The following is a 22094-nucleotide window of genomic DNA, read 5'->3' on the forward strand; positions in this document are numbered from 1 at the left end:
ACAATAGGGTAACCTTTTTCCTTCAGTGTCTGGGGATGTGCTTAGGGAAAAGAGTAGAATGAGAAAGACTGGGGCTGGAGGTGGAGTTCAGACAACCAAGGGCAAGGGAACTGGCATCTGGTTCCTGGACTGAATGAGGACATTTGTTTGTTGAAGTAGGTTCTCACTATGTATTGCTGGCTGTCCTGGAGCTCTTATAGACCAGGCTAGCCTCAGACTCACAGAGATCTTCCTGTGTCTGCTTCCCAAGTACTGGTATTAAAGGTAAGCACCACCACCCCTAGTGACTTGGATCTTTTTAAAAAGAAAGTAAGACAATGGAGTGGAGAGGGGAAATGCACTGGATTGTGCTTGCTCATCTAAACCTTCCAGACCCTGCACTTTCACAATAGAAAATTGTACCCATTCCAGATGAGATCTGAAGCCATCAGCCTTGTCTTCCAGGCCTGTCTGTGTATCTTGTTACACTTCCCGAGTCCCATCTTGCTCTTTGGAATGGGAAGCTCTTCCTCCCGGGTGAGCAACTCTCCACTTGTCTCCATTTGAAGAGAAAGCAGGAGAATAACTGCAGTAGAATAAAATCTTACCAGTCCTCCAGGTGAACAACAGTTGGCTCATTTGGCCCACGGGAACAAACTATGATAACTCCAGCCTGGAAAGGGGTCCTGTACTGTCACCCATTCAATGGCCATCAGCTGCCTGGGCTGTTTATGGCCAAGGGACTCAGGAATGAGGTGTCAGAGTCAACTTTTGAAGAAGGCTACTTGGTAAACAACATCTGGATGAAGTAAGGAAAAGAACGGGATGGGGCCATGTATCAGCCATGGAGTGACAGATTGTATCTTTCATAAGCAGGCAGTTAATGAGAAATGTAATTCATAAGAGATATTCACGAAAAGTGAGTACTTAACTTTGACCACCACACTCAAGTCAGAGTCTAGGCTCTGTCACACGCGCACATGTTCCTGTTTGGAGCCTGCTGATGCCACCCTGTCTGTGATTTCTGCTTGTGGGGAGGAGGTTACAGAATTTTTGCAAGCCCTTTGGGGTTTACATCTGTGACAGTCCTTCCCCCAAGCATCAGAAGAATACACACATGAAGACAGGACCCGGATTAAGAATAAGGAGAGCCTCACACTGCAGCTGCTCACAGACATGCTGTGGGATGCACAGGATGGCTGTCAATCGAGGCACAAGAGAAATTACAGTCCCAAGAAAATGCAACAAGATTTTTAGGCAGAAGTGGAGTAAGAATCTGTGGGCCCAGACTTGAAGCCATGGGGTGGTTGGGAGGAGCCTGGGGCATTCTTAGCATTCACACTGTAGAGTTGTTACTTTCCTCCTTACACCATGCTGATGGTTCTGTGTCCTGGAGAACCTGCAGTCAGTTAGCCAGGATATGTAACAACATGCAGTCCATAAGCAGAGAAAGAAAAAAAGAAAGAAAGAAAGAAAGAAAGAAAGAAAGAAAGAAAGAAAGAAAGGAGGGAGGGAGGGAGGGGAAGAAGAAAGAAAGAAAGAAAGAAAGAGAGAGAGAGAGAAAGAAAGGAACCAGCAGATCAGATCTTATTTGCAAGAAGTAATGAGATATTTTTTCACCATTTCAGAACTAAGAACTAAAGACTCCTGTGGGCAACAAATAAAGCACACACAGCAGACATCCCCCAGGGAAGAAAGGGAGGCTGTGGCTTAGTGAGGAGCCAGTGTCAAGAGGCAAAGGCAGGGGCTGAGGAAAATGTAGTGCTAGATTCTACCTTCAGAATTGGAGGAAGGGAAAACAACTAGCACACAGAAGGCCAAGAGCACGGGTGCAAAGAAGAGCCAATCAGGGTTATTCTTGGAATATGGTGTACAAAGAAGAGCCAATCAGGGTTATTCTTAGAGCATGGTGTACAAAGAAGAGCCAATCAGGGTTATTCTTAGAACATGGTGTACAAAGAAGAGCCAATCAGGGTTATTTTTAGAAATAAAAGGATGATGAATGCAGAAATATCCTCCAGAAGTGGATGGAATAGCAGCTTGGAAGTAGAGTATGAAGCAGTTATTATAGGTCTAGGCTGAGTGAGAAAAAAACAGGAGTGCCATTTTAATGGGTAAATAAATAGAAAATAGAGACCTCTGGAACTGTAGAGTGCATGGGAAAGAATATCTGGGGAGAATAAAGAAATAGATGGAAAGTCATACTTTGGATAACCCAGCATAACCTTCCCTATGATTAAAACATTCAAGGTTGAAAAGGGTGATGAATGACCAGTTGGATCTTAAAAATGTACATTCATGGGAATATTTGGGGACATCACAGGCTGGCACAGAGGAAGGTCAACCTTGCAACAGTTACAAATTAATAAATGGGAAATCCTTATGAAGCTACCAATCATTCTCCCAGTGTCCGGTTTTCTATGCATGGCTCTGGTGACAGGGATCATGGGAATATTCTTCACAAAACACTAAGAGAAATGGCTGGGCAGGTGGCTCAGCAGTTAAGAGCACTGGCTCAATCAATCCACAGCACTGGAAACACAAACAATCATACAACAAACAAAAACCAACCAACAACAAAAAACAATAAACAAAATCAGACATGGAGGTGGTTGCCTATAGCCCTGGCACTCGGGAGGTAAATGCAGGAGGATCAGGAGTTCAAGGTCATCCTTGGTTACACAGCAAACTCAAGACATACTGGGTGCCCACCTCTATCAGTAAGGGTAAGTCACAGTGATGAAGCCTCTGTGGGTGTGGTACAGGCTTGCTAGCATTTCCCAGATCCTCGCCTTTCTCTCGGGAGGCACATAGGAGGCGACTGCCTCTATCTTTCCTCGAATCTAGAAGGGAATGGACTAGGCTGTGAGGTAAATGGTCTGTGGCATTTTCAGATCTAGTGACTGCACTGTTCTGACTAGTCACATTAGACCTTGAGTGATCAGAAATAAAATAGAAAGATGGTGGGGAAGAAAACTTTGACTATTTCCAGGTTACATCTTGTTTTACATGTACTTTTTGCTCATTGTAACTAGTAAGATTTTAATGCATACTATCAAACTTTTAAAAAAATCAAGTACTGACAAAAATGTATTCATATACTGTTATGCAAAAAATGCTTTTAAAATCTATACATTTATCTTTGTTTTTTAAAATAAAGTTGTTCAATTAAAAAAAAAAGAAAAAAAAGATGGTGGGGGTTCAGACTGAGATAAGATGGATCCCTCTGCTCTCCCAAGCAAGAAAGCTAAGGGACAGTTGGCTCTGGTGTGTGAGAGAAACAAGTGTCTAAGTCAGAGAGGAACAAAAACTTTTTTAGCATCAAACCCCTAATTAATACAGCCAGAGACACAATGAAGACCTAATGGGTGGCTTAGGGAAGCCAGGCATCCATAACAAAGACAAAAATACAACATAATTAACACTCAATTCCTTTAAAAAACGTGTGTGTGTGTGTGTGTGTGTGTGTGTGTGTGTGTGTGTGTGGTGTGTGTGTGTGTGTGTGTTTCCATGCTGCATGTGCATGCCGGTGTCAGACGACAACTTGAAAAAGTCATCTCTCTCCTACCTTGTTGGTTCTGGGGATTGAAACAGGTCCACTGTCCACACAGTCTGGGCTGCAAGCATCCTCGATGAACTGAAGCATCTTCTCAGTTCTCATTCTCTTCCTTAGAAAAATGTAAATACCAAAACATAAACAAAGAGAAAGAGAGAGGAGAAGAAGAGAAAAAGAAATTTTTCCCATTTCTTTAAAAACACTTAAAACTGCAAGCATGTGATACAGAAGAACGGTCTATGGCTTAGGAGCTAAGAAAGATTATTTATTTGACAAAACCACTCATCATAAATTTATTCAGAAAAAAAGTTAACAATTTTTACTGTTCTCAAGTCCTCAAATGAAGTTTAATGTTAAAAAAAAAAAACTCAGTGGATTGAATAAAATACAATTTGATACTAGTAAGGAAAATTTAGGACACAGAAGTTCCATGATTCAAAATAGGTAAAGCGTATCTCCAAATAAACAATAAAATGTTGAGCCACACAAACAAGAGAAAATTATGAGAAATTCTAACAGTTGATCAGCCCACAGAGAGATGTAAGAATATGATGACAAGATGAAACCGCTTGATAACTCCAAGTGTTAAACTTTACCCTGAGCAAAAGGAGTGAACGCTCTTTGGGAGGCATTGCAGAACAGTTGCCATTCTGTGGGAGAGCCGACCAGGAACCCAAGGTAACGCTCACGAGCTCACCTGCAGAATCATTCATGGTGTCATCATGTCTCCGTTTGCAAGAATGAGAGACTGAAGACTACTTTAAAGGCCAGAACTGTGAAAATAGCAAAATAGAATATGGCATTTTAATAGAGGAGAATAATAAACCAGATACATGAGTATCAATCTTAATACCACTTTAAAAAAATGCTTAAGGAAAAAAGGCTCAGAATCTATCTGGGACCCCTTCCTTTATTCTCAGGGTCATTTGGATCCATTTGGATCAATTTCCCATTTGAGTTGCCAATGGACGCCTGCAACGTGCAGACTTAGGAGAGAGGACAATTGTAGTTCCAGCAGGAATCAGGTAACAGCCAGGACCAAGACACCTGAAGGAAGTTGGAGGCCAGTGTCTGAGAGTGGTCAGTAAGCCTGAAAGGCCTGACTCTGAACTACATATCATAATGGTTCACTTCACCGCTAACTAGACTGGTTCAGAATCACCATGAGAAACATACTCTCCGGGTATCCTTGGGGACAGCACCCAGAGAGATTAAATGAAATGGGGAAGATTCATCCTGAATAGGGATCTTCCCTTCCCATAAGCTGGTGTCCCAAAGTCAAGAAAATGGAGGTTGTGCTGAGCACCAGCACCCACCTCTCTCTGCTTCCTGACTGCAACCAGCAGCCATTGCTTCCCCACCACTAGGATAGCCTGAGCTTTCAAACAATGAGTTGAAAAAAAAAATTTTTTTTTTTGAGATGCTTGCTTGGGCATTTTATTACATCATGTAAGGTAACAGACATACAGAGAGTTGTTAGACAGATCAAAGTGTCTCATCCCCAAATCCTTTTAAGGAAACATGAAGCCAGAAAGCCTTGTGGTCTCCGAGACCCTCCAGTCGATCGTGCCTCATTAGTGCACATAGACATCTTACAGAACAGAATCGGAGAAAGACTTATCAACAGAGCAAATGCCAGGCTTGGGATCATTTGCATGGGTCACAGGCTTCTTCCTGACCAGACGCAGAGCATCACCACAGCAGACAGCCATATATTATTAGCATGCCGTGAATAGATTTTTATCATTTAATAATCAAGCTCTTAATTAAAAATAAGTAATTCAAAGAGCGATTAATATGTGGTGCTTAAATAGATTTGTTCGACACCCGTGGCATTTAAATACAGGATGTAAACCAGTTCTTACTTAGTTTTAAAATATTCCTCCAATATTACACAAGCAAATGCAATCTTTCTCTTGGGTTGGAGAACAAATCCAAGGCTATGCCAAATGGCATTTATATGTCACATCTTGGAGAACAGTTTTTTTTTTTTAATTGCCTATTGGGTCAACAAATATTTATCTAGAACATTTTGTCTCTTAGCCATCATACTGCAGGCCCTTTATACTAAAGTGTGAACACCCTTGGCCCATGTTACCACCCCCAGGAATCCTATGTGTTAACAGGGCATAGCCTGGCAAAGGTCTATGCCTTTGAATCTACCTTATGAATTATTTCATTAGTTAGTTCTATGAATAATGTTGATAATCCCAGAATTCAGGGGCGGTTTGCAAGCTGAGCTGGACCATCCTGTTCTTTGCTCCCTGACAACACAGCCAAAGCAAGAGACAATAGAGTGATGTCATTAAAACACAGTGCCTATAACCAAGGGAAGGCTTCCCATGCCTTTGCTGAAATAGTGAACCCAGAAGAATCTCTTATTGGGAGTGATTTGGAGATCGAGGATATTTGAATATGCACAGTGAGCTTTGTTTAGTGTGAGACCTGATTTTCAACTCTACTCAACAAGCTTCATGACCGTTTAAAACACTGAGCCTGTGAGGACCTTGCACACTGTGTTTAGTATATATACACTGTGACCACAAAATTCCCATTTCACCATTAATAGGATGAGGTCGTTAGTCATTTAATAGCCAGATCCTCACCTGTAAAACGGGATGCTGTGGGAAAGGAGGCCAGGGTGTCACCTATGTGTTGCTTACCTGGTCATGTGGTGGGAATAGGCCTCATCCTAGAAGTTAAGTAGATGTGGTCACTAGGGTAACAGCAGAGATGACGGTGGTATGGTGGTAACTTTAGATGGGAACAGCTCCACTGTAAAACGCCCAAAACATCAAGTAGTAAAGACAGAGAGTAATTGAGCCCCAAACAGCAGTAGTGATGTCTGAGGTGACAGCCTAGAAGTTTCATGTTCTCTTTTAATCTTATATTTTCTTCACTTACCTATTATCAGTCTCTATATAGAGATACATGTGTGTCATAGTTTACAGAACAAAACTTGTGGGATCTGGTCCCCTCCCTCCCTCCACCATGTGGGACCTTGTGTTCCAACTCAGTTCCTCAGACTTGGCCACAAGTATCTATATTCACAAGCCATCCTGCTGGCCCTTGCCTGTTCCCTCCTGACTATGTATTATTGTCTCTAACTCTGACCCCAACTTTGGGCCATGTTATGAGGCAACCAGATGAAGTCACAACTAACTGAGAGAAAGGTTTTCTAGGATCTCTCCATCAGTTAACACAAACAAACAACACAAACACTAAACTTATAAGTGTGCCTAGAGGCACAAACTTTGATCAAAAGTTCCAAGGAACACTTGCTGCTCTCCTAGAGGACCTGGGTTCAATTCCCAGCACCAACATGGCATCTCACATTAGTCTGTACTCCATTTCCAAGGGATGAGACATGTTTTTCTGGCCTCCACAGACACTGCATGGACTCGGTACAAAGACAAAACACACACACACACACACACACACAAATACATAATACATACTATTTTTTTATGTAAAACTCTAAAATCACCAGTAACAGAAAAAGAGCTGGTGGGTGGGGATAACTTCAGACTTGACTGATAATAGACAAATAAGTCGATGAGCTGTCCCATGGCCACTGCATTACACTTGAACCCTGGCCCGCCAGCTCTGTCTATCTCTTTTGTGTTTGTGGGCTGTCTTTCCTTCTGCCTCTCTGACTTGGCTCAGGCCCCAATTCTCGGTTTAAACCCTGGTCAAGTGCAAGCTTGCAAAGTCTGATGAGAGAGGCTCAAAGGACCATCCCTATGTGATAGAAGCCTGGGGTTTTCCAGGCTCTCTCTGCTCCAGGGAGCCCCTCCCCCCACAGAGCAGCCCACCCTGGTGCGACATCTGTGTCTGCTGCTGTCTGGGTGTACCCTCCTCTGATGTCATTAGGAGTCCTCTGCTTTCTAATGTAGACTGCATTAGATACTGTTTGTGACAGCAGTACCCCACCCTGTAATTACATAATTCTTCTGGAATGTGAAGAACTGGCATTGGGGGGTCTGAACTGGGCTGCAGCAAGTCAACCTTGTCCTTTTTTATACAAGACACCACCCTACCGGAAGCTGCAGGAAAGGTCAAAGGTCCCCAAGAGAAGAGCACTGTCCTTGGACTGAGTTTGAAATCAGACCTGGGATGCCCATCTCTGGAACCCCTAAGCTATAGTCAAGAGAGCATGAGCGGACTGCTACCAAACTTATGGTGTTTATGATTCTTTTCCTCCCTGCTTCGCCTCCTCCCTCTCCCTTAAGATGCTAAGACTCAAAGCCAAATCCATTAAACAATTCCTACTTTGATTTGCAAAAGCCAACAGGCATTTTGTGAGCAAAGGGAACAAGTCATTTCTTGCTTCTCAGTTCGGGAATGAAGTGTCTTTCCATTCAGGTCCTTCGAGGTCCTTCAAGCAGAGGGTGATCTAATTCATTTTCAAGGTTAAAAAAAAGTGCTCATTGTCCATGCTGGGTTTTTTTGTTTTGTTTTGTTTTGTTTTTTGTTTTGTTTTGTTTTTCACTTGTTCTCTCGATGCTGAACATGTGGGAGCTAATCAGTCAGCCTTGATTCTGCAAGAGAGACATTCAAGATCTCATTCACAGGGCAAACACAGCAAAACTGGAGGCTCCCCAAGCAGGGGTTGACCCCACATATATGCTTCAAAGATACTTGCTAATGGAAGGAAATTTGCTAAGTGAACAAAACAGTAAATTGTCAAAGAGGAAGGAAAATAAAGTAGGTTTGAATCCAGCTCAGAGACAACATTTCATAAAACTCTCTGGGTTCAGTAACACACCAGAAGGACACATGGCCCCCAAGTAAGGCTTGTTTCTTACTTATTGATCGGTGATACCTACGATGGCACTGAACCAGTGCTATGTGTGTACCTGTAAGGACCAAGTAGTTTTCCATCTCTGCTGTCTTGCTTTTGTTTTCTGTTGCTGTGAGAAAATACCCTGACCAAAATCAGTTTAGGTGGGAAAGGGCTTATTCAAGTCACAATTTCCAGTCACGGTCCATCACTGCAGGGAAATCAGGGCTGGAACTTGAAGTAGCTTGTCACATCACATCCACTCTTCTGTCTTTATATCCTTCAGAATCTCTTGCCTAGGGAATAGCATCGCCCATGGTGGGCAGGTCTTCCCACCTTAATTAAGTTAATCAAGGCAACTGACAGACATGCCTCCGGGCAAACTTAATCTAGACAATTTCTCTAGCCAATTTGATTTTCACCAAGGTTTGGAAATGTTTTAGTTACTTTTCTATTTTCTAAAACCATGACCAAAGCAACTTATAAAAGGAAGAGTTCATTTGGGTTTGCAGTTCTAGAATGTTAACATACAGTCTGTGATGGCAAACCAGAGATCAGCATGGCAGCAGAACCAGGAGGCTGGGAGCGCACATCCTGAACTGTAAGCAGGAAGCAGAGAGAACAAACTCCCAGCTTGTGTGAGTCTTTAGACTTTCAAAGCTCACCTCCAAGGACACACTTTGTCCAATGAAATTAGCCTCACATTTCCTTAACCTCACAAACAGATTCAAAAACTGGAGACCAAGTGTTCAAATGCCCAAGATTATTGGGAACCCTTATTCAAACCATTACAGAAAATGGTGGATTATGACCACGACTGTGGCCACAAAAGGATCCATGTCTAGGTGGGCCATAACTCTAAATTGCCCATGTCTTGGCTTGCTTTCTGTTGCTGTAATAAAATACCATGACCAACAACAACTTGGGGAAGAAAGGTTTTATTTCAGCTTCCTTTTTTTTTTATAGTTCATAACTCAAGACAGGAACCTGGAAACAGTAACGAAAGCAAAGGCCGTGGGAAAACACTGCTAACTAGCTTGCTCCCTCTGGCTTACTCTGCCGGTGTTCTCATATACCCCAGGCCCACTTGCTATGCATGTATAAGCAGTGGGGGAGGGGGGCTCTCCTACATTAACCATCAATCAAGAAAACTCTCCAGGGTCCTGGCTACCAACCAACCTTATGGAGGCATTTTCTCCATTACTACTCCCACTTTGCAGATTCCTCTAGGTTTGCGTCAAGTTGACAAAACACCAGCCAGCACAACCTGGTAGACAGACAGGCTTCATGGATGGAATACTCACCCTTTTACCCTCTGTTGTAACTCAGGACTACTGACTCAACCCATGGGGCATTCTCTCTCCTGGTCTCGCAGAGAGCAAGTGGTGATCTGAATTTTGAGTTCTTATTTGTGAAATATTTCAAACTCTACCATGGACCTTAGGTAAGGGTCTTTTCAGAAAGGGGTACATAAGGAAAATCTGCACAGCAGTGTCAGCCTTTGCTCCTGATTTTGGATGTAGCATGTGGGAATTTCATGCCTGCTATCTGCAGCCATCTTGCCATCAAGACATTAAAGTCAAGAAGCCTGTAGAGATACCAGCCCAGAACAGCAATGTCATCACATGCTGCAAGGTGATGATAATATTGTCTGCATACAGAAGGGAAATGTTGGTCTAATTAAATGTTTGTTATCTTTTTCAATTTTCATTATTGGGACGGGTCTTACTCCATCCTGCCCATTGTCCCATGAGCCACTGGGTATGACTTCTGTAGTTCTTTTTAACTTAAAAAGTATCTATCATCGAAGATATCACTGTTCTAAGAGATTCTCATGAGTAATCATCATATAACAAAATGTGCATTCTGCATAACTTATGCTAAAATTAGGTAAATCCAATTTAAATATGGAAGGCTGGGCTGTTAAAAAGGTGATGGTGCAGTCAACAAGAGGACCACGAGGCGTGGGTATCACTGAGGTGTGGGTTTCCTCTACCTGGAGCTAATGCAATAAGCTGCCACACAGATCTTAAAACCAAATTTTATTTTTCCCTGTCCTGGAAGCCAGGATTCCTTACATCAAGGCATCAGTGAGGCTGAGTCTTTGTGAAGGCCACAGGGGAAAGAGAAGCCTTTTTATGCCTCTCATTGTGGGTTGAATAGCATCTTTCTAAAAGACATGCAAGCCATGAACCCAAGCAACATGCATATGATCTTATTTGAAAATAAGTTTTTAAGAAATGGGAAAGTGAGGTTATTAGAGTGGATTCTAACCCAACATGACTACGTCCTTCTAAGAAAGGATAGTTTAGGCACTGAGGTGGCCAGCACAGAAGGGAATCCGGTACTGTATTAAGAGAGTATCTTGTACAAGCCAAAGAATGTCTACAGTTTGCAAAAGTCACGTGAAAGACCTGGAATGACCTCCCCCACAGCCATTCAGAGTATTCAGTTCTGGGCATACCAACCTTTTGTCTAGATTCTGTTGGCTACAGATGGCCTTGTCATTCCTGGCTTGGAGACTTACTACTCTGAATTTCTCTTTCATTGCCAAACAGCCTATGGTGTCTCTGTCATTTTTAAGGACAGTTGTTGTTGGCCATAATGACTCTGAAGACATTTACCTGATTCTAGCCACAAGATCTACTTATGAATTAAGTCCCATTCACAGGTACCAAAGTCTAAGACTAAGTGTAGGTTCTAGAGATACACGATTCAGCCTCGTGGACATTTCAACTTGATTTCTATGGTTTTCTGAGCTGCAAATAAGTCAATGTGAGCCAGAGACTTCCAGAATTTTCTTTATTGCTTGGTTGAACTCTCCACCCACCATGTGACATGATCAGTTTAAGTAGAAAAACTGGATGTTGTGGTTTATGACACAAGACATCTGTAAGTGACAGATGGTACCTGTGAGTAAAGAAGGGAAAGCAGCACAGAGAAAGGAAGTACATCATCAAACTCCAGAGACATCGTTTCTCTAACCCCTTCCAAGGGAGGTCACTGGCTCCACCTTCTTAGATTTTGAGAAAGTATCCATACAACTGTCTCTGCTATACCTCACGGCTTTACCGGATGATCGCTGGCCTTTATGGACAAGCCAGTGAACATCTATCATCCCATCATCCCTTGGGAAGCTGGCACAGGGGGATGGACAATACCAGTCCAGCCTGTGGTATTTGGTGATAGCTGGCCCTGAGACGCAGTAACAGGACTGAGATCTGTTAATTATTCCTCCTCGCTTGTGGACATGGCTGTTCTCTGATTTTTGGTCTCATCCTAAGTACGAAATTCTCAGTGATAAATTAAATCAATTATCTCGAGATCCCCTAGAGGGAGAATAGAGGCTGGGATAAAAGATACTGGGGCGGGGGGGGGGGTCCCAAAAGAGTTGCACTTTCAGTGAGCCACAGTGGCTGGCCCATTTCCCCAGTTTCTTCTGCAGTACAATTGCCTGTACCCGCTCACTTCAGAATTTGGACAGTCATTGAGGATTTTTATTTTTTTTTCCCCCTTTCTTTCTTTTGCATATGATCAGTATGGAGATTTATGGAGAAGCTTGTTTTTTATGCAGCTAAAGAGGGAAACATACACACACATTCTACACAATAGCAGCAAATGAAGCCTCGCCAGCTCTGCACACATTTATACAGCAACAGCAGACATGGTGACACCAGACTTCGAGGAGAGACAGCGAGCTTGTCAATATTTACAGAGACCAAAATGGGGAGGCCTCCTGTTCCTCCTTCCTTCCCTCAACAAACACAAGTGGAGGCCAGGGTCTTGGCACTGGAGGGAGAGTTGGGAAGCACAGAGCCCCTGCCTGGAGGCGCTCAGGGGTGTCTGAGATGTGAGCACTCTGACACAGGGAAACACTGTGTGCTCTGATGGGGAATGATGCCAAGTGATGCCAAGGGCCTTGGGGCGGGCATTGAAGGTATGACAGCACTCACCCCGACGCTGTACTTCTGAAGAAGGCTATAGGAGGCGCTCTCAGCTATATTCTGACAGAGAGATGGGACAGAGGCAGCCTGTGACCACCTCAAGATGCAAGGCCCTTTGGAGTCTTCAGCTTCTTGAGCTGAAAGTAAACCCCAGTGAAGACAGGCATCTGGGTAAACCTCTCTGAATGCTGTATTTGTTAGCTCTGCCCTCACTGTGACCAAAACATTGACAGGAACAGCTCCAGTGGGAAAAGAATAATGATGTAGGGCTTGCTTTCTCAGAGGAGTGAGCCCATGGTATGGTACATGCCCCTGTGCACCTTGGCAGACTGTCATGGTAGTGGGAGCCAATGGACAAAGCCTCTTGTGGTTGGTGAGACACCGTCTCAGAATTCTTCCCATCCCCACCACAGCCACAGTCTCAGGCTTCTAGAAGAACTCACCTCAGGTCACAAAAACAGCTTTGCCGTTTGCTCTTACAGGTGAAAAAGCATACATGCGTCCAGAGGAGAGGGTGATCAGGCGCTGAGTGAGCGACCCCTTTCTCCTCACCCACCTCCTTCCCGAGATCTGCAGAGGTTCTCTTAGACGTCACCTTTAGCCGCAGCTCAGTCTGTTACAATCAGACGCAGGGCTGTGTGAGAGGTGGGTGAAATGCCTGCAGAGTTGGGAAATTTACTAGGAAGAGTACAATGGCACTTCCAGAGGCTCTGCCAGAAGAGCCCTGTGGGATCTGGCCTGTGCCTGCTAAGTCTGGTTTGTCTAGAGCTCTATCCGTCCTTTCTCCAGCCAACTGGAAGCCTTCTTTTCTTCCTTAGCATTCAAAGATGAACTGATTGGGACACGAAGCCCACAAGTTCTGTAAATCCTGATCCCTTTGAGGCATCAAACAACCAGTTCACGGGGTTTGCCTAAGACATAGAACAACACAGATATTTACACTATGTTTCACAACAGTAGAAAAAAATATAGTTATGAAGCAGTAACAGAAATAATTTTATGGTTTGGGGTTACCACAACAGTAGAAACTTCTATTAATGGGTCACATTAGAAAGGTTGAGAAACCACTGATCTAGGTTTCCCTTCAGTGAATTGCTTTCCTTTCCTGATTTTTTTTTCTCTACACTTAGCAAACTTGTCTCGCCAAGCCCTGGGTCATCTCTCAGACCACAAGGCAGGCCCCAGAGTTCTGTAGATCTCCTATTCCTTCACCATGAGGACAGAACTTTCTCAGCATGAGCAACAATAAACCTCCTCCCAATCTGCTCTGTACCATACAGCCACCCAGTCTAGACGTGCATCTGCTGCCTCAGTTTTGGGATCAAGAGGCAGAGATGTCCCAATACAGAGAGGACTCTCTTCTTGAGCCAGCCCCTCTTTCAAATGACAAGTGTTAGCCCTGTAGAGGCTGTTGAGCTTCAGGCCATCCAAGTTGAATTTTGCTCTGAAGACAAGCCTTCTCCAGGAGCAAACATTTCGAGCAGACTAAACGGCTCTAACAATAAGCCCAAAGTTTCATAGAGAAGCAATTTCACTTGGTAATTTTCTCAGCACTCAATGCTTTCAGTTCCTCTAAGTTCATCTCTCACTAAATGATTTTCCAGGACCATTCATTTTTTAACATAATAAGGCGCGTGATAATAAGACCTTCGCCAGATGGGTGCGGGTGTTACAATGCCTTATTTTCTGTCTTGGAGATTTAATCAAATCCACTAAGTTAGAAGACCATAATAGATATTTTCAATAATATATGTTAAAAGGGTTTTTATAGGATGTCTTGCAATTTGTGAATAAAATCAGACAGAACGTATGTTTGCGACTTCCACAAGATGATGAATTAACTAACCCAAGGGAGTCAGATAGGTTTCTCCCCTTTCTAGATCTTGTCAGCCCAGCATCAGTTGGGCTAGCTTTTTGGGAAATTTGCTAAATAGAGAAAGATATTATCACAAGAAAAAAATATGTACATCTTCTGTTGGCATCCTTAAACATGCCCCCCTCCCAAGTAAAAAATGACCACTGCTTTCCAATGAATCCCTTCAATGGCACACTGTAGTACTTACACGATCTAGTGGCTCGAGGAATTCCAGTTAGATTTTAGTTTTCCAGGAACTACTATAATTTGCTCAGAGTCAACAAGACTATGATGTTTCCCCAAAATGCTATCAGTGTTCATTTTCAAGAATGTCCTATGCGCTGAGTACTCTTTTTATCAACTTGACACAAGCTCGGGTCATCTGAGAAGATGAGCCTCCGTTGAGAAAATGTCTGCATTGAAGTGGCCTGTATTTAAACCTGTAGAACATTTTCTCGATTGTTGATTGATACCCCCTCCCCCCCCCCCCCGTTCATGTTGGATGGTACCAACCCAGGTGAGTCTGCCTGCTATATGAGAAGGAGCTGAGCAAGCTATGTAGAGCAAACCAGTGAGCAGCACTCCCCCCATGGCCTCTGCTTTGGTTCCCACCTCCAGGCTCCTACTTGAATTCCTGGATGGTGATAGGGACATGTAAGCCAAAACAACAAAACAATTAAAAAAAAAACAAAAACAATAACAAAATACCCACTCTCTACTCTCCAAGTTGGTTTTGGTCTTGGTGTTTATCATAGCAATAGAGAGCAAACAAGAATAACCTGCCATCTGTGTATAGATCATACCCATCAGCGCTCCCTCTCGGCCCACAGGTTCTTCTTTGTCTCCCTGTGCTGCTCCTACCACAATACTTGTCTTATGTATTAAACCAAGGCAAGATGATGTTCAAGGGGCTTTTGTCTCCTTAATTCTAGAATTTTCAAAACAACAACAACAAGAAAAAAAAAAAAAAAAAAAAAAAAAACAAAGAACCAAAACAGATCCTAAAGGGTCAGACTCACAAGGCCTCATGTTAATTCATTCTTATAATTCAAATGTATACAACTTTCTCTCCCTCAGCAGCCTCTTTGGGTCTCATCCATGAAGCTAAGGTGAAGCTCCACTATTAGGGTGGATCTTCTTCTCTACCTTCTCAGTTGATTAATTCTAGCTCACTCTATAAGACCTATAGAAATTTTGGAGAGCCCCACCTGGGGTGCCTCATGTTACTAGGGAAACTGAGGTTCCCTCTCACAGTTCTTAATCTCATTGATATAATTTAATAATTTAAAAAATAGAGTCAGAAGGAAGTATGCAGATGAGTGTATTGGCGTGAAAAGACAAAGCACAAAGTAGGAAAGCTGTTAAGTTTGTCAGGAAGCTGTTCATAGGACAGAGTCAGAGAAGAGAAAGGGGAAAGCCACACTGTTGTAGTTAAGCCTACAGGCTCAGCAATAGAAATCAGCCATGTAGACAGGCAAGCGACCTCAGGGTGACTGGAGTTGGGCAGTGAGAGTGGGCAGTGAGCAAGGAGGCCCATGTGCCAGAGAAAGCACTTTAAAAAGATACAAGACATAGAAAAGGACAAATTATGCTTTTCTGACTAAGATCATGCGGTACACCGCTTTGCCTCCATAAGCAACTGTAGGGAGGGCAGAGCTTTGGGGAAATGAAAACACTCCTTAATTATTCACTCCATCTGTTTAGAATAGGGAAACCTGAATCTGCCTTCTTGAGGGTTGCTCCTTTGGCCAGGTTGGACTGACCTGATTGGATAAACCCTTAAGTGAGCAGCCAGTGGCTTGGCTGCATCAGAGATGGATTCCATTCTTTTACTTAGAAGGAAACAGCTCTCCCTTTATGGATCCATACGTCTGCTCCCATCATCCCCCACCACAGTGGTCCTTCCCAGGGTGGACTTAGCCTTCTTTCTTAGGCTCCAGTGGATTTTCAGTGTGGTTGCAATAGGTAAAAGTAGTTCCTGGGGAAGGCAGCATCCATGTGCGTTTTGGGTGGCAATTGAACACCTCCACTGAGGAGTCATCACCACACATTAGCTCAATGCAACTGAACTAACAACTCACAAAAACATTCTGAGTTCCATACATTCAAAAACCTTCTCTGTCCATTCAAATCGGAAGGAAAGCATCCTGAGTTGCTACCAGATTTCAACTTCTTTTGAATATTGTTATTTTAAATATATGTCAGTATTTTAATTATGAGAAATTTAATGTATGTGATTATTTTAGCATACCCCATCTCATTAATAATAATAATTTTTTAAAAAACCACTCAGGATTAAGTTGTATGGCTTGTACTTTTATTTCTCTAGAATAGATTTATAGATATCTGCTCTGGTTATTCCATTGTTCGGGGTCTTAATTCATTATGTCAGTGTGTGCAAAAAAAAAAAAAAAAAAAAAAAAAAAAAAAAAACCCTGAAAATCTGTAGTAAATATCTTGTATGATTCTATCTCCTTAATTGCATGAGATAGCTCATGCAGAGAACTCTGGGTATTCATTGGCAGGAAGACAGGTCTTTAACTTCCTCTAATGGACTCAGAATAGAGTTCAGTACCCTTACACACACACACACACACACACACACACACACACACACACACCTCTTTATTTGTATTTTAGGTACATTCGAAGTTCATACATTGAATCATGATTCTTATTGCTATTTTAACTCAAACCGAAAGAAATTATTGTCTTGGGCCTTACAACTGTGAGATTTAAGTTGAGGGCCCCCCATCCCGAACAGTGTGTGAGGGGTGGTCTCTCCTGAGTCTTACTACCTATACCAGCTGCAATGTTCATACAGGAAGATGCGGTGTTTGAATGGTCCAGATGTTAATGAAGTCAGGCTCAAGGATTCATGCACAGAATGACAGCAGAGAAAGAGCCATTGTTCACTGCCTCCCAGATCTCCCTCAAAAGAAAGGTTCTGGCATGGTGGTACCTACTCGGTGCGGTAGCTGCGACATCAGTATGAGATAAGCTTATGACAGTGCCCAGGACATGGCAGCTGAGCCGTCACTGTGTTTGGCTTAGTACGTACCAGGACACAAAGATGGCAGTCTGGTTCCCAGTAGGCTTTCAGCGCCACACAGCAGGTCCTTAGTGGCATACTGGACTTAGGTGCTGTGAGGGGCTCTGAGTCTCCGTCTCTGTTATCACACAGTGAGCCGCTAAGGCTCCTCCTCCCTTCCCACCACGCCCTTCAGCGGGCTCTTTTCCAGGTTTCAAGCCTGCAGGGTTGGATGCCATGCCTAAAAGGACTGTCTTCCAGAGAACAGAGCACATTTATCACGGGGCAAGGTCCAAGCTCAAGCCGACACAGGAATGTACCCTGGAGGAATGGCTGGCTGTTGGGTGGCTCTCCAAAGTCCCCTTGCAGCCCAGAGGAACTGCTCAGGTGGAGGCCTTGTGGTTGATGAAGTCTTTTGTCCTCGGGCCAGTGCATGAAGAAAAATCAAGCAAAGGTAGCTCCCTCCCACCCTTTTGGGGCCTCCTGGCGTCCTCAGGGTCTGAACCCCCACACCTACCAGGCACGTAGGCAGAAGAACCTTCGTCTATCACTTTGACGGTCCTGACATGCTTTGTAAGGCTGCCAAGGAATGTGACTGTTCCTTCTGCTAACCTGTGTCCCAGGCTTCTGTGCTTTTCTGCTCTTGGCAGCAGGAGCTACCCAAGGTTAGGAAAGAGCAGGGGAGGCCAAGAGACACGCCTCACAAAAACGCAGTCAACTAGGCAGGGGTATGGATGGGAGATAGATTTAGAGAAGGAGGGAAGGAGGGAGGGAGAGAGGGAGGGAGGGAGAGAGTCCTATAGAAACTGGTGTTGTTTCTTAGGTGATATACACCTTGTTTTGAGACAGTTCCTCTCATTGGCCTGGAGTTCTGTCAATCAGAATTGGCTGGCTAGCCAATTAGTGTCAGGGATTCTTTTGTCTCCTCCCCTCCCCCCCCAAGCACTCCGATTATAAGCATATACTGCTACATCCAGCTTTTCTTATGTGGATGCATGGAATTGAACTCGTGCATGCAAGAAAAGCACTTAACTGACAAGGCATCCCGCAGGTCTTGGCTGAATCCTTAAAATCTCCATATAAGCCGCCATCTCCTGCTTCTCAGGGATTTAAACACTGGGTTTCCCGTGTTACCTTCTGCCTCTGACTAGACGCACAAGTGACTTTCTCTAATCTATTTACCTTGAAAATGCTGTGTATCTTTTTGAAAACCATAGACTGAATCATTGAGATGATTTATTACCCATCCAGAACCACGGTTTGGTGGCAAGTGACAGAAAGCATCATCTCCGCAGGTGTATTTGTGTAAAATGTCCTAGGAAACAGAGAGGAGAGATGTGTGGCTCAGAACGAGAGACAGGACAATGCCACGGGAGAAAAGGCCACCATTTATATTCTTAAAAGCATATTATTAAGGTATCTATGTATCCACACAGGCATGCATTTGTGAGCATGTTTCAACACAAGCATGCTTGTAGTGCTATGAGCATGCGCAGATTAGGGAACAGTTTCAAATGCCAGCTCCGTGCTTCTATCCTTGAGACAAGGTTTCTTGGCTGTTCCTTTCCAAGTGTGCCAGCCTCAATGGTTCCTGCACTTCCAGGGACTCTCCCATTTCTCTATAGATTACAGACACTTGAACTGCTTCATTCAGCTTTTACGTGGATTCTGAGGTGTCAGTGTGGCAGGTGCGTTCACACAATGAGCTGTTTCCTCTGCCATCAAGTTTCATACGGAGAAAGATTATAAAGATTGGAGGGAGTGGGTAAGGCTTCTCAGTGGACCATGTGCACGGGGGCTTTTAAGCCCCCTGCAGATGGGAGCTGAGGTGAGAGGTGTGGGCACATGGTGGTCTGAGTGATAACGTTCCCCATAGGTTCACGTTTGAATGCTGGGTCGCCAGATCGTGGAACTGTTTAAGAAGGGTTAGGAGGAGTGGCCTAGGTGGAGGACATGTGTCAGGGGTGCAAATTTTAAGGTTTAAAAAGCCCATGCTATCCCCAGTTAGCAATCTCTCTCTCCCTCACTTCTTCTCTTTCTCCCTTCTTCCCTTGCTTCCTCCCTCTCTCCTTTCTTCCCTCCCTCCCTTCATCCTTCCCTCCCTTCTTCTTCCCTTCTTCCCTCCCTCACTCTCTCCTCTCTCTCTCTACTCGTCATCTTCATGTCTCAAGATTCTGTGCTCCCTGCCTCGATAGTCATGGACTTACCCTCTAAAACTGTAGGCCCACAAATCAATTAACCAATCAATCAATCAATAAGTATAAAAATCATTTCTTCTGTAAGTTGTCCAGGTCACAGTGTCTCATCCCAGCAATAGAAAAATGATGACAAAGAACTCACACAGGACCTTTTAGCTCATGTAGGCTCAGTTCTCTTGAACCAAAAATCCAACTCTAAGTTCAAATCCTGAGAGCATTCTACCACTAACCCGATTTCCGATGGGAGCTGTTCCCCTCTGACCCCTTGTGACGGGGCACAGTTAAATGAAGACACAGGAAAAATACTGTCTGAAACTGTCTTTGAGCTGTGAAAAAAAAGACATCTATGAAGTACAGATGAAGCTGGTCTGGGTGTGGCAGATCTGTCTGTCACCTTGGCTACTCCGGAACATGAGGCACAAGAACCAAAAGCTCAGCCAGCCTGGGCCACAGAGTGAGTTCAAAGCCAGTCTGGGCAGCTTAGTGTGACCCTGTCTCAGAGCTGTAAAGACAAGCAGCTGTCTGACTGAGTGTTGGAGCTGGCAGGTACCGGGCATGACCGGCACTAGTTTTTCAGAGCACTATAAAACCAGTATAAACATTTATATGACATATGAATGAGTTTTATAGATTTGTGTCTCACCCCAATTTCTCATCACATATATACGTATATGTATATGGGCGTGCATATAATGTGTGTATGCATATCTATAACAATTTTACCAAATAACAGTTACAAATATTACAATTTTAAACACATGTACATTTCAAAAACATTCAACCTATACCAAACTCATTTCTTCTTTATTAATTAACATTGTTTTTTGACAGTTTCATATGTGTGCACAATGCATACTTCACTCTCTTACCCTGCCCTCTCCCATCCCTGCCCACACCCACTGTTTTGCACAAAACAAAACACTCAGGTCTTTTCATTTTATTTTGTAACCCACTGAATTTGTTCAGGGTCATCTGTCTGATCAAGCGTTTTTGGAGAAGTGAGGAATCAACTGAACAGGATGTTTGTTCCAGGTCGGAGAATCTGCATAGTCAAAAATTCAGTGGTAAGGGTTAAGTCTCAAGAACCACCCTCCAGTCTAGGTCTGTGTGCTGGTGATGCCAGCCTTGTGCTGGCCCAATGTTATTGTGAGTTCACAATTACATAATGTCCAAACAATCTGGAAGGTAGCAACATCCAGCCCTTCACCCAGTCTTCTGACCCTGGCAAACTTCCCAACCCCTCTTCCTCTTCCAGCTGTATGTAATGGAGCTGTACAACAGGGAAAGTACCAAGTTTTCCATTTTGAGTGGGCTCCCCCATTTAATAGATGAGAAAATGGAAAGTCGGAGAAATAAATGACTTCTAATGTCAAGTTGATATTAAGTGCAAAAGCCTGGATCTGAGTATGGATTACCTCAAATGGGAGAGATTAGGGAGGCAGCACCTCATTCAAAAGATTAAATACAACTGGGTAAGCGCTGAGTGGAAAGGAGGGAAGGGAGCAGACTCTTCCATCAACAGCAATATAGGAATTTAAACAATGAGCAATGAGTTTAGGTCTGTGAAATTAAAGAGGGAAATGACAGGGTTCAAAGAAACAAGCATTCTTGACCATCTGTAATGGCGGTGCCCTGGGAGTCACCCCCATCCCCGGGAAGCAATTTGCCAAAAAGCACCAAGAGGGGAAAATATATTTGTTCTCCGACTCTCAAGGAAGCCACCTGAGGTAAGGGGGCGGGCACCATCCCCATCATAAAAGGTTCATTGCAATGCAGCTTGGGGGAGAGTCAAAAAATCTAAACATTTTCCAGCAGCACACACTCTAAGGAAGCCTCCTATGCCCCTTGAATAGAAAGTTTATTTTTTCCTAATTGCTTTTAATCGAGAAAGTGTTCAGCAAGAGGATATGGCAATGGAGATAAATTATTAAAAAAAAAAAAAAAGATCTATTCAGAATTAGCTCAACACTCCCCAGCCAACCGCGGGACACATGAAGCTCCAGCTAGAGTTTGTTTGGCAAGAGCAAGATGCCCTTATCTATTCGGTATATTTTTATATGTGTACTGCCTCTACAAAACATGCTTAGCTGTGAGTGGGCAGAGACTGGAGCATGGCTTGTTTGCTTCAGAGGTGTGGAGAACAAGGTGGACTGGAGGCCACCTATGAACTTTAATATGGCATTTAACACTCCATAGAGGGGTCTGTTTGAGGCCAAAGTGGTCCAGAGTCATATCGATTTTCACTGGGGTTTTGCCTGTTTCCCTGATGTCAGCCATGCTCATCAGAAGCATGGGCGATGATTTATTCATTCGACAGATCTCCGTCAAAAGCTTCTGATAAAACAAGAAACCAGCTTTCTTTTCGATGACAAAGAAGAAGAAACAGAATCAATGGTGTTGAGAAACAGACCAAGCCCTCCTTCATCAGTATCCTAGGCAGGGAAGGATGGGGTTTCGGTACTGAAAACACAGGTTACCAGGGCTGTGATCTGTTTGAAATTCTTGGTGCTGAGAATGTTTTACGGAAGAAAACAGAGCTCTCTACTGCCATAGGATGTTCAGTTTAGAACAGCACAGGTACAGCTCAGTGCATGCTCATGATGGCTGGGGGAGGGGGAGACAGTGAGCAGGGAAGGCCCCTCCCAGACATTGGTCAGTGGCTTCATATACGTTTTGAGGAATCCCCCAGGCCTCATCAATTCTAGAAGGTTCTACATGGTCCCCAGGACATGAAAACTTACTGTCTGA

The sequence above is a fragment of the Micromys minutus genome (genome assembly GCF_963924665.1).
Source record: "Micromys minutus genome assembly, chromosome: 1".
In the NCBI taxonomy this organism is placed as follows: domain Eukaryota; kingdom Metazoa; phylum Chordata; class Mammalia; order Rodentia; family Muridae; genus Micromys; species Micromys minutus.